The sequence below is a fragment of the Montipora foliosa genome, chromosome 1 (genome assembly GCF_036669935.1).
Source record: "Montipora foliosa isolate CH-2021 chromosome 1, ASM3666993v2, whole genome shotgun sequence".
Lineage (NCBI taxonomy): Eukaryota > Metazoa > Cnidaria > Anthozoa > Scleractinia > Acroporidae > Montipora > Montipora foliosa.
In genome coordinates, this window is record NC_090869.1 from 11,103,771 (window position 1) to 11,113,173 (window position 9,403).

Genomic DNA, 9,403 nt, shown 5'->3' on the forward strand with positions numbered 1-9,403 from the left:
AATGAATAAACTGATCATATTTTTAGGGGCGAAAAGTGAAGCACTTTGACTTGACGAAAAACAACATGTCTAGCGAGCAAGTCGAACGCCTGGCTAAAATTTGAAACCCTGTCAACCTGAGAAACGCCTAGCCGCAAAGCTTCCCACGACAAAGGTCCCTAAAGCCCTGGCCAAACGAGAGCGAGAGTTGATGAGAGTTGACGAGAGTTGAAACTCTCGCTCTCGTTTGGCCAGGGCTTAATATTCATTATTTTGTTACAAACAGCAGGTTCACGTAAACGCAAGCTCAGATCAAAGGCTCACGAAACTCGGTGAAATCCCTCAAAGAACACAATCAGTATTTCCCGTTTCAGCGAGCTTTTATTTGTGTTAATAACAATGGTTATATAAAACTCCAAAGCAATTACAACTTAGTAAGAGGAAAATTTTATACACCAAACTAAAGACACACTCGAAAACCCGAAAAGCGACTTTCTCTCTCCATCTTACAAAGAAGTGTCAGAGAAAAACACAGGTCACAATCCCTTGTTTCAGCAATACTGGAACACCCTGAAACTTCTGCGAACTCTCAGGTTACACAGTCGCGTTAGGCCAAGCGGAAGTAATAAAGGATTGAGGTCGTTACAGTACTGGTGGAAAAATGAACTACGACATGTTACCTTCGTGGATTAAAGAAAGCTGGGGGACCATTTGTTATGAGCCCCTGTATGAATTTATTACGCCTCTACTTTTTTGAACGCTGAACTGAGTCTCGCAAACACCTTCCTTTTTAGGATGTTGCATGGGAGATCGCCATCGAAGTTTTCGATTCTACGTCAAAAATACAGAAATATACAAAAATATACGTTAAAAAAATGATTATGTTAAAAAGATATATATAAAAGCAACTGAGGTAACACGTTTGATAGTGAAAAACCATCAATCTCCCCTAAGTAATTTCTTATTGCGATACTCACTGTTTACAAACATTACCTTTGTTTTTTAAACTTGCTATTTACGAAAACAAAGGAACCCTTTGTTTCGACAGCCAATTAACATCTAGGAAATAAATAGTACGTAATTGAAAACAACAAAATGTCCACAATAACGATGTTTATCGTAACGTCATCTGTTGTCATTCGTGAACAATTTCTTTCGGAGGTTACGGCTCGCAGAAAGGAATTAGCCACTATCAAAAATACCATAATACTCTTTGTTTGTCCCTCCAAAATTTTGCACAAGCATTGTTCTTATCTTGTCTTGTGACCATTGTAAGTCCCAAAAGAAACTGGAAACAATAGACCAATTTGGCTAACTAAATGTTGTACCCAATTCAGATCCTTTGGCAATAAAACGTTTTGTTCCAAATATTTCCATATGAATGCTACATTGTGCAAATGCAATACACAAAGAATCTTAAGATTTTGAATTGGGTACAACATTGCGTTCGCCGAATTGGTCTATGCTTTGGAGGGAAAAACAAAGTGTATTATTGTATTTCTGATAGTGGCTAATGTGGTGGCTCCTTCCTCTTTTTCTGTCAATTCTGAAATGAGAACTATAATACGGTAATCTCACCAAACTGGTGAAAGTACTAGGAAAAATTTCCATGCGAAATTCCTCAATTACCACACCGCACAGAACCAGGGTTTTCACTGTGATTCTCTCCAAAGGATCAAAGTCGAATTCATTTTTATAAAACTGAGACCGAGTTCGGTTTCTAATTTTAAAAATATCCTATTCTATAACGCTTAGCAAAACTATAACAACACTCAGTCTTAACCTGATAATGATATAAAAAACTGAATTTTTACCACTTAAAAACATTGCTACCAATTACTATTAGTATATTTTTTAACATCTCAATACTAATTGAAATGTTAAAAATTCTGATAGTACGTACTCTTACAGATTCTCCGACACTTGCAATCAATGATTTTTAAGTTAGTCAAGTTACTATCACAAAATCATTTGAACTGATTATTGATGACAAACTTGATTGGAGTAGCCATATCGAGAAACTAGCTAAGAAAGTCGCTTCTGTCATTAATTGAGGCCATACAACGAGTAAAGCACCTTGTTCCTCAAGCAACCTGATATCAAATATACCGATTTCTGACACAAAACCTCTTTGATTATTGCAATTATACTGTTTGGGGAAACTATGGCATAACTTTGCAGAATAAGTCACAAAAGTTACAAAATGGAGCAGCCCGTGTTTTGACTTTTTCAAACTATGACGCGCATGCGGGTTACTTATTCGAACTTCGGCTCACCAGCATCACATTCAAAGAGCTACGATGGTTTACAAGTCTCTACACGAGTTGCCCCCAAACTATTTATGCTCTGGATTTTAAAAAAGCAGAAACCGCCTACAGTATAAGAGACTCTAAGAATAAACTAAATGTTCGATTACTGCGTACTAACTATTACAAATAGCTTTACCCCCAATGGCGCCATTCTATGGAACAACCCTCCTTGCAACTTAAGACAAGCAGAGTCCCTTGGGCAATTTAAAGGCTTAATCAAACAAATACTTTGAGGAACAGCATCCGTGGAAAGCAACTTTTTTTTAGAAACATTTTACTCTGTACAGTAATTCTGTATTTTTGTAATTTTACATCAAATAGCTGACGATTTAGCCGTGTGAAAATAAAGATTACCTTATTTATGCCTAGCGCCGTTAGAAATCACGACCTATTTAAATGTTTTGGAGAATTGCTCCCATTAAATTACAAAAGAAATTCTTCTGAATTTTGCACATTTGTGCAACGCTTGTAAGGCGCGTACAAAAACGATTTTTTTTTTTCAGTGGTCAAAAGTGAAACCTTTCATTCCATTCTTTTCTATCCCACTCTAATTCTAGGTCTATCCTAGTTCTAAATCTCAGTGCAGCGCGCAGTTTAGGACGTTAAACACAGATTTTTATTTATGATTTAAAATGTTGCGCATGTTTGAGCGTTAAGTTAATGATTTAATATTATTCTTAAAACTGGGCGGGGAAATTTCAACTTTGTGAGATTTCCACTTCTAATCCCTTACTCTAGGATTTTTTCCCTCTCTATTCCCTTTCTTGCCCAATTATTTGTATCAAGTTTACTACCACAACATTATCTAATATAAAAATCACTCGTTCATTAATCGTATTATATCACTTTTCTTATGACTTTCGTTTCCCATGCGAAAACTGTATTTCTAATAAAATCAATTCTATTGCATTCTAATGTTATTCTATATTCCATATCCAATTAGCTTTTCGAGCTCGGATAGTGCGATATTGATTATAGCTTTCTGACTGATTCACTCGATCTTGTTAATCAGCTCACATACTATAATTATGACTCCGTATAACATAATATGGAAACTGACTGCGTCAAGTGTTGCCAAGCTGTGAAATTTGTGCGGGAAACGAAATTTCCCGGGACAAAACGGAATAATTGTTAAATGATATTGTATTTCTAATCTTTTCTATTCGTTGTTGCTATACTTCTCTTCAAGTTAGGGAATATCTAGGCAAATTGACATCTTACGAGATTTTAGGTTTTACATCAGCCGATCAGTTCCATCACATTGTTCCAATTCCTGGATAATCTGTGCCATGTCTGGTCTCATGGTAGGATCATCCTGAAGGCATTGCCGCACCAGATTGCGGAAGAGTCGGTTTCTTACAAGAAGAACTTGCTCTTCACGTCTCTCGGGATCTGGCATTTCCCCAATGCACATTTCACAGAGAAGAACACCAAAGCTATACACATCAACCTGAGAAAAGCAACAGTAATGTCTCTTGCAATATAAGCAGTAAGACGGGTTGTAATTATTGTAAGAGGACCGTGCTTAACGGCGACTGGTTAGCTCAGTTGGTTGAGCATTGGACTACTGTGCGAGAGGTCGGGAATAAAATAAACCTCCGGCCAGACCAGCACTCAGGGTCTTTAAATAATCCAGGGGAAAGCGTTAGACTCTCTAGTCTTCTCAGATAAGGACGATAAACTGTAGGCCCCATCTCACAACCCTTCAATGTTCATAACCCTGTGGGACGTAAAAGAACCCACACACTTGGCGCAAAGAGTAGGGCATTGAGTCCCTAGTCAGATGTGGTCTGTCCTCCGTGGAATTGCTAGAGGGTCGTTAATTTGTAAACTATGAAAGTTCAATTGCGTCTCCCTTTCTAAATGAAATTATCGTATCGTATTGTTAGCATCTTGAAAATTGACTTTCACGCACTAAACATCAAAACACCATAACTGGAGTAAGGCTACGGTCTCAAGGACATTTCCGAGTGTGAAGTTTCACAGCAAATCACCTTTTAAAAGACCCTCCCAAAGTCACAGAAATCACAGCCAATTGTAAGGATGGGTACCGACCAGCCACTCAGATGTAAACACATCAACAAATTTGGCATTTTTTGATAAAAATGTTCCACGCACGCTTCAGTCTTTTACCCTCAAACTTCCATCATTTACAGTCTTTCGCCTTAATTTCATTTCATTATAATTTTCTATAAATAAATACTAATGTATATCTTCTAATAATCACAGTGCAAAGAGATGTTAGCAAGCTTTGTTGAGTCCCTCTCAGAATGACCCCTCAGTTTCATTTCATTAACCTGGTTTCAAGAACTGAAGACCTTCAACATTATCATCGCCAGATTTTCGTTTGCCAAGAACAATCTCTCTCTCTCTCTCTCTCTCTCTCTCTCTCTCTATATATATATATATATATATAACTGCAGACAGTACTGTTTCGGCCTTCTGGGCCTCATCAGTGCAGTGCTGATGTCTGGGATGGAGGTTAAGCGTACAAAGCCACCCCAAATGTCCCACACATGTGGTACATCTGTACATATATATTGTCTATTCATGATAATGTAAAGGTCAGGAACTGCAAAGACATACAAAGATATGTATATTTATCAATTTAAAAAACTAACCTTGGATGTTTGATTTGAAGAAAGTGCTTCTGGTGCACTGTAAATCAAAGCACCAGGGGCTACTGTCATGGTCTGTTGAACAAATCTAGCAGTGCCATAATCTGACACTTTGCCTCTCCACTGTTCACCCTGTCGCCAGAGCAACACATTTGCACTACTAACATCCCTGTGAACGATGGGAGAAGGCTTCATGTGGTGAAGATAGTTCAGCGCTCGAGATACATCCAAAGAAATGACAGATATTTCTGTTTCCGTGAGTTCGCGTTGCCCCAGCAAAGCTCGCAAGCTCATTTCCATGAGCTCAGTGACAAACAAAGGACTTCCTTCATCATTTGTTGCTCCAACAAACTGCAACAAGCAAGGATGGCGGCATCTTGAAGCAATGTTCATTTCTCTCTCAAACAAACGTCTGTTATGAGCTGAGAGAATCAGTTCATGGATTTGCTTCACAGCTACTTTACAGCCACAATATGTTGCTTCGTTGACACTTCCCCAGGCTCCCTTCCTAAGCATTTATCCTTTACCTGAATTTCATCACGGGAAATGACCCAATCACAAGATTCCTGACGACGCAGTTCAATAATCATTTGCTGAGCTGCTGAAAGGCTTGTCTCTAGCTCACTTAACTCTTGGTTTTTCATCCCCAACTGCGATTCAAGGTTTGTTTTTTCTTCTTCTTTTTCTCTGATTCGTTCTTCAAAACTCTGTGCCATCTCCCTTAACTGTCTTTCCGAGTTCGCTTTGTCGTCTTCTTGCTCTCTAATTTTCTCTTCCAACTCCTGCAACTGTCTTTGAGCATTTTCTCGTTGAAGCTCTTTTTCTTGTACCTGCTGAATTAAATTTGTCTCTCTTAAATTTCTTTCCCTTAATAGCTGCTGCAAAATCTCTAGTTGTCTCTCCAAATTTCTCTCTGATTTGCTCTTCGATCTCCTGCAACTGTCTTTGGGAATTTTCTCGTTGAAGCTCTTTTTCTTGTAGTTGCTGAATTAAGCTTGTCTTCCTTAAATTTCCTTCTTCTACTTGAGCTTGGTAATTAGCTAAGCACTCCTCCTTTTCCCTTAACTGCTGCTGCAAAACCTCTAGTTGTCTCTCCAAATTTGCCTTTTCCTTTCCTGTGCGAGTAAACAGGGATGCTGTAAAAACTTGATAGTAAGGAGTAATAATGATAGTGATGCAGATAATGATAATAAGTTATAGAAATAGGTCAATGACATAATGGCTAGACTGAAATCTGAAAGAAACACTTACGCAAATTGTATTGTCGAGCCTTGTATAAAAAGTTCACACGTCCTATTATTTTGTCTTTCCTTTTAGAGAAAGAAATGGTCAAAATTCTCATTTCCAGTTTCACTAGTTCCCAAAGTATCTGTTCGTCCTGTGCAAAGAACTTTATGTTTTTTTAATCCGGATAAGATATCTTAATCAAATCTACATAATCCTCGTCTTCAAGTTACCCTGCTACCAGGCCCATTTTTAGCTTCGCTCATAATGTTCTCCTATGTTGTCGCTCGCTAAAATTGGGCCTGACCAAAAGTCTCTGAAGAATTCCGGTGGCCGACGAAAGTCGTGATCTGATTGCTTGTTAAATGCCGGAAGTGAAGACTCCTTCGTGATCGTGCGGAGCTCGCGCAAAGTCCTCAAGACTGATCCGCCATTAGCGCACGAAGAAGTTTTTCACATTTTTTCTTACAATGACGGCGCAACTTGATTTTGTTTGTATAAATGTTGATATACCATCTCAAACATATCATAACGTGTCCAAAATCTGGTTTGAATCTCTGGAAAGTTTTTATGAAGAGAGAAATTCGTGATTCCGTTGGCGAGTTCTGTGGCCGTGCGGTCGAACGATCTTTACTGCTTCCCTGTAACGTTGTTTTGAAAACCAAACAACGAAAGTTAAGCCGAGAAATAGGTTAACTGGCTCTTTCAAATGGCGATGAAAGTGTATATTGGTTTCCTGGATCAGACAAAAAAGACGTATATATATCAACAGGAAAAGATTCTGATAAAATCGCAAGTTACATGAATGTGTAGTCAATTATCTGTACAGGAACGGCTTTACTTACATTCTTTGTTTGTACACCAACGAGTCAAGATTGCGTCATAATATTTCCAGTTTAGTTGACTTAAAATTGTTATTCGAGAAACCAAAATGGCATGTTTCTGGAGAGACCAATTGTGCAAAAAGCGTTAAGATAAAAAAAAAAACTTTGCCTGCAGGGTAGTGGTTGGTGCATTAATTAAAAAAAAAACCGAAACAGGTATCTTCCTTTAATTTTGACTAAATGACACCTAAGGTAAAACGCAGCTTATCTGAGAGGAAAGTTGAGATAGTAACACCGAACAAAACATGGAATTCTCAATCGAAGTCAAAATAGTGAACAGACTCTTGAATGATGAATGTCAATAAAGTGAGAAAAAAAACTAAAACATTTTGCCTCACTTCTCGCGTTGTCTACGCTTGAAAACTTGAAATCAGTAACATCATTTAGGTTAATGATCTCAGCCCGGTTACAAATTTAAAATGTCAAACTTACAAGTATGCAAGATTCTATATTTGGTGAAGTTCGGAAGAAAGATTTCACCCGCCCTTGGTCTATAGGCCCTACTTCATATATATACAAACAAATCATTCTTTAAAAGTAGGTATCACTCTTTGCAACCGTGTGACAGCACATATACCTGAAGTTTCATTAAGATCATAACTCGATGACCTTGGAAACATTTCGTCATTCTGTCTTTTTTCCTGTTTGATTGAGCCAGTTCGTTGTTTATCCTGCTTTTGTGATGTTGCCCTTGTCGTAGCCTCTCCAGGGTCATTATCAAAATCTCTCTCAGTTATGACAGTTTCTATATCGACAAATATACCATGATCCCTCTTACAGATAAAGAGCTGTCTTCCTTTCCATTTACCAGTTCCACCTCCAATCCTTTCATCCTAAACAAAGAAAATGCAACTGTTAAACACACACAAAAAAAACACTTCCAAGTTATCAAAACAATAATTAAAATAATCATAATCAACATACATGAAAAACAGTAAGAAGGTGGCATTCAGGTAACCCATACATTGGTCTTTACTTTGCCTGTTTTTCTGTCTAATGGTAACTGACTGATGGTATTTGTCAAAGGTCTTTCAATAAGAAGGAAGTGAATTAGAAAATAGACAACAATAATCAGTAAAAAGCGCTAGAAGAAATAAACAATTAAAAGGTTGAATGTTCATGCTTAATCAACCTCGTTCCCAGGGACTCTCTTTACTGCCTCCTTTGTCGTTGAGGAGAAAGACCCTGGTTCAGGCTGGTCACGTGTCTCCCAAAACCTGGGAGGTTTACCAACTGTGTGTTAGGGGAGGGGTGGCAATGTAGGCTTTGTCATCTCTGCGACGAAGGGAATCAGCACGCATTTGATTTTGTGGCCAGACGACCATCGAGAAAATGTTTCACGGCAAGGTATTTTATGTACTACACATACGGAATTCGACGTGAAAGGCAAAAAGTTGTCGTCTAATCGATCAGACGCAACAGAAAATATACTCACGTCGTTCGATTTTTTACCTGTGTGAAGGTCCGGATTCAAGCTCAAGTGAGCAGTCGAATCCTGGATCGAACTGAGTGATAACGAAGAATGCTTATAATAGCTTGCAATAATTTGAAAGAAAAGAAGGCTTTGTCGTGCAAGAAAACAAGCGAGACATTTATCCCGTAGTTATTAAATCAAGGAATGACCTAAAATGAGCTACAACGGTGTCTAAAATAAATCTAGACGTCTCTAATCACCTAAAATTAAATAAAACAGCGTTGCATTGCTGGGTAAAGTCACAATCTTTACGCTGTCAACTCTGCACCAATCAAACCCAAGTTGCCGGGCAAACTCAAGATTTTTGCGCTGTCAGCTCGCCACTAATCACAACTGCGTTGTCGAGCACACTAATTTTTTGGCTTCATCAGCACTACCGTCAAATCAAAACTGCGTTGCTTGGCGAACTCAAAATTGTTGCGCTGTCAGGTCTATGCAGAAACCCATAAGGGTTGAAACGTGTAACGCGCGTTCACAGCTTCCGAATATTCAGTGCGTACTGATTGGTTGAATGTTTCACACGTAGCGTATACGAATCGTATACGACCGTCCACACGTATCCGATTCGTATCCGGACATCTCAAAGGATTAGTCAACGGAGCATGCGCATTACAAAGAAAGCTAAGCCTGCGATAATTTTGGCCCCAAATTCGCGGCTTGTCCCACCAAGCACTAGTTCTGCCTGGTCGGACCCAGAATATTCGTGGCCGTGCTAGTTGTCTTCCCACTCTTTTGAGAAGTCTTTGGCGTCTGATTCCTGAATCAGATATGGCTAGAAGCCGCATAATGCTTAGACGTCTTCTCAAGTAGTTAAAGTTTAGATTTAATATTGCAACATTTAGTTCGAGACACGCTATTAGGCTTGAAAGTAGTCCTAGTAGCATTGAACACACAACGTTTCTGCTCGCCGCCATT

At 38.7% G+C, this 9,403-nt stretch overlaps 1 pseudogene; it reads right to left on the reverse strand.

The window, feature by feature from the left end:
• Window positions 1-321: 321 nt before the first annotated feature.
• The window catches only part of LOC137981848 (probable serine/threonine-protein kinase drkD), an 18,723-nt pseudogene continuing 9,641 nt past the window's right edge, over window positions 322-9,403 (reverse strand).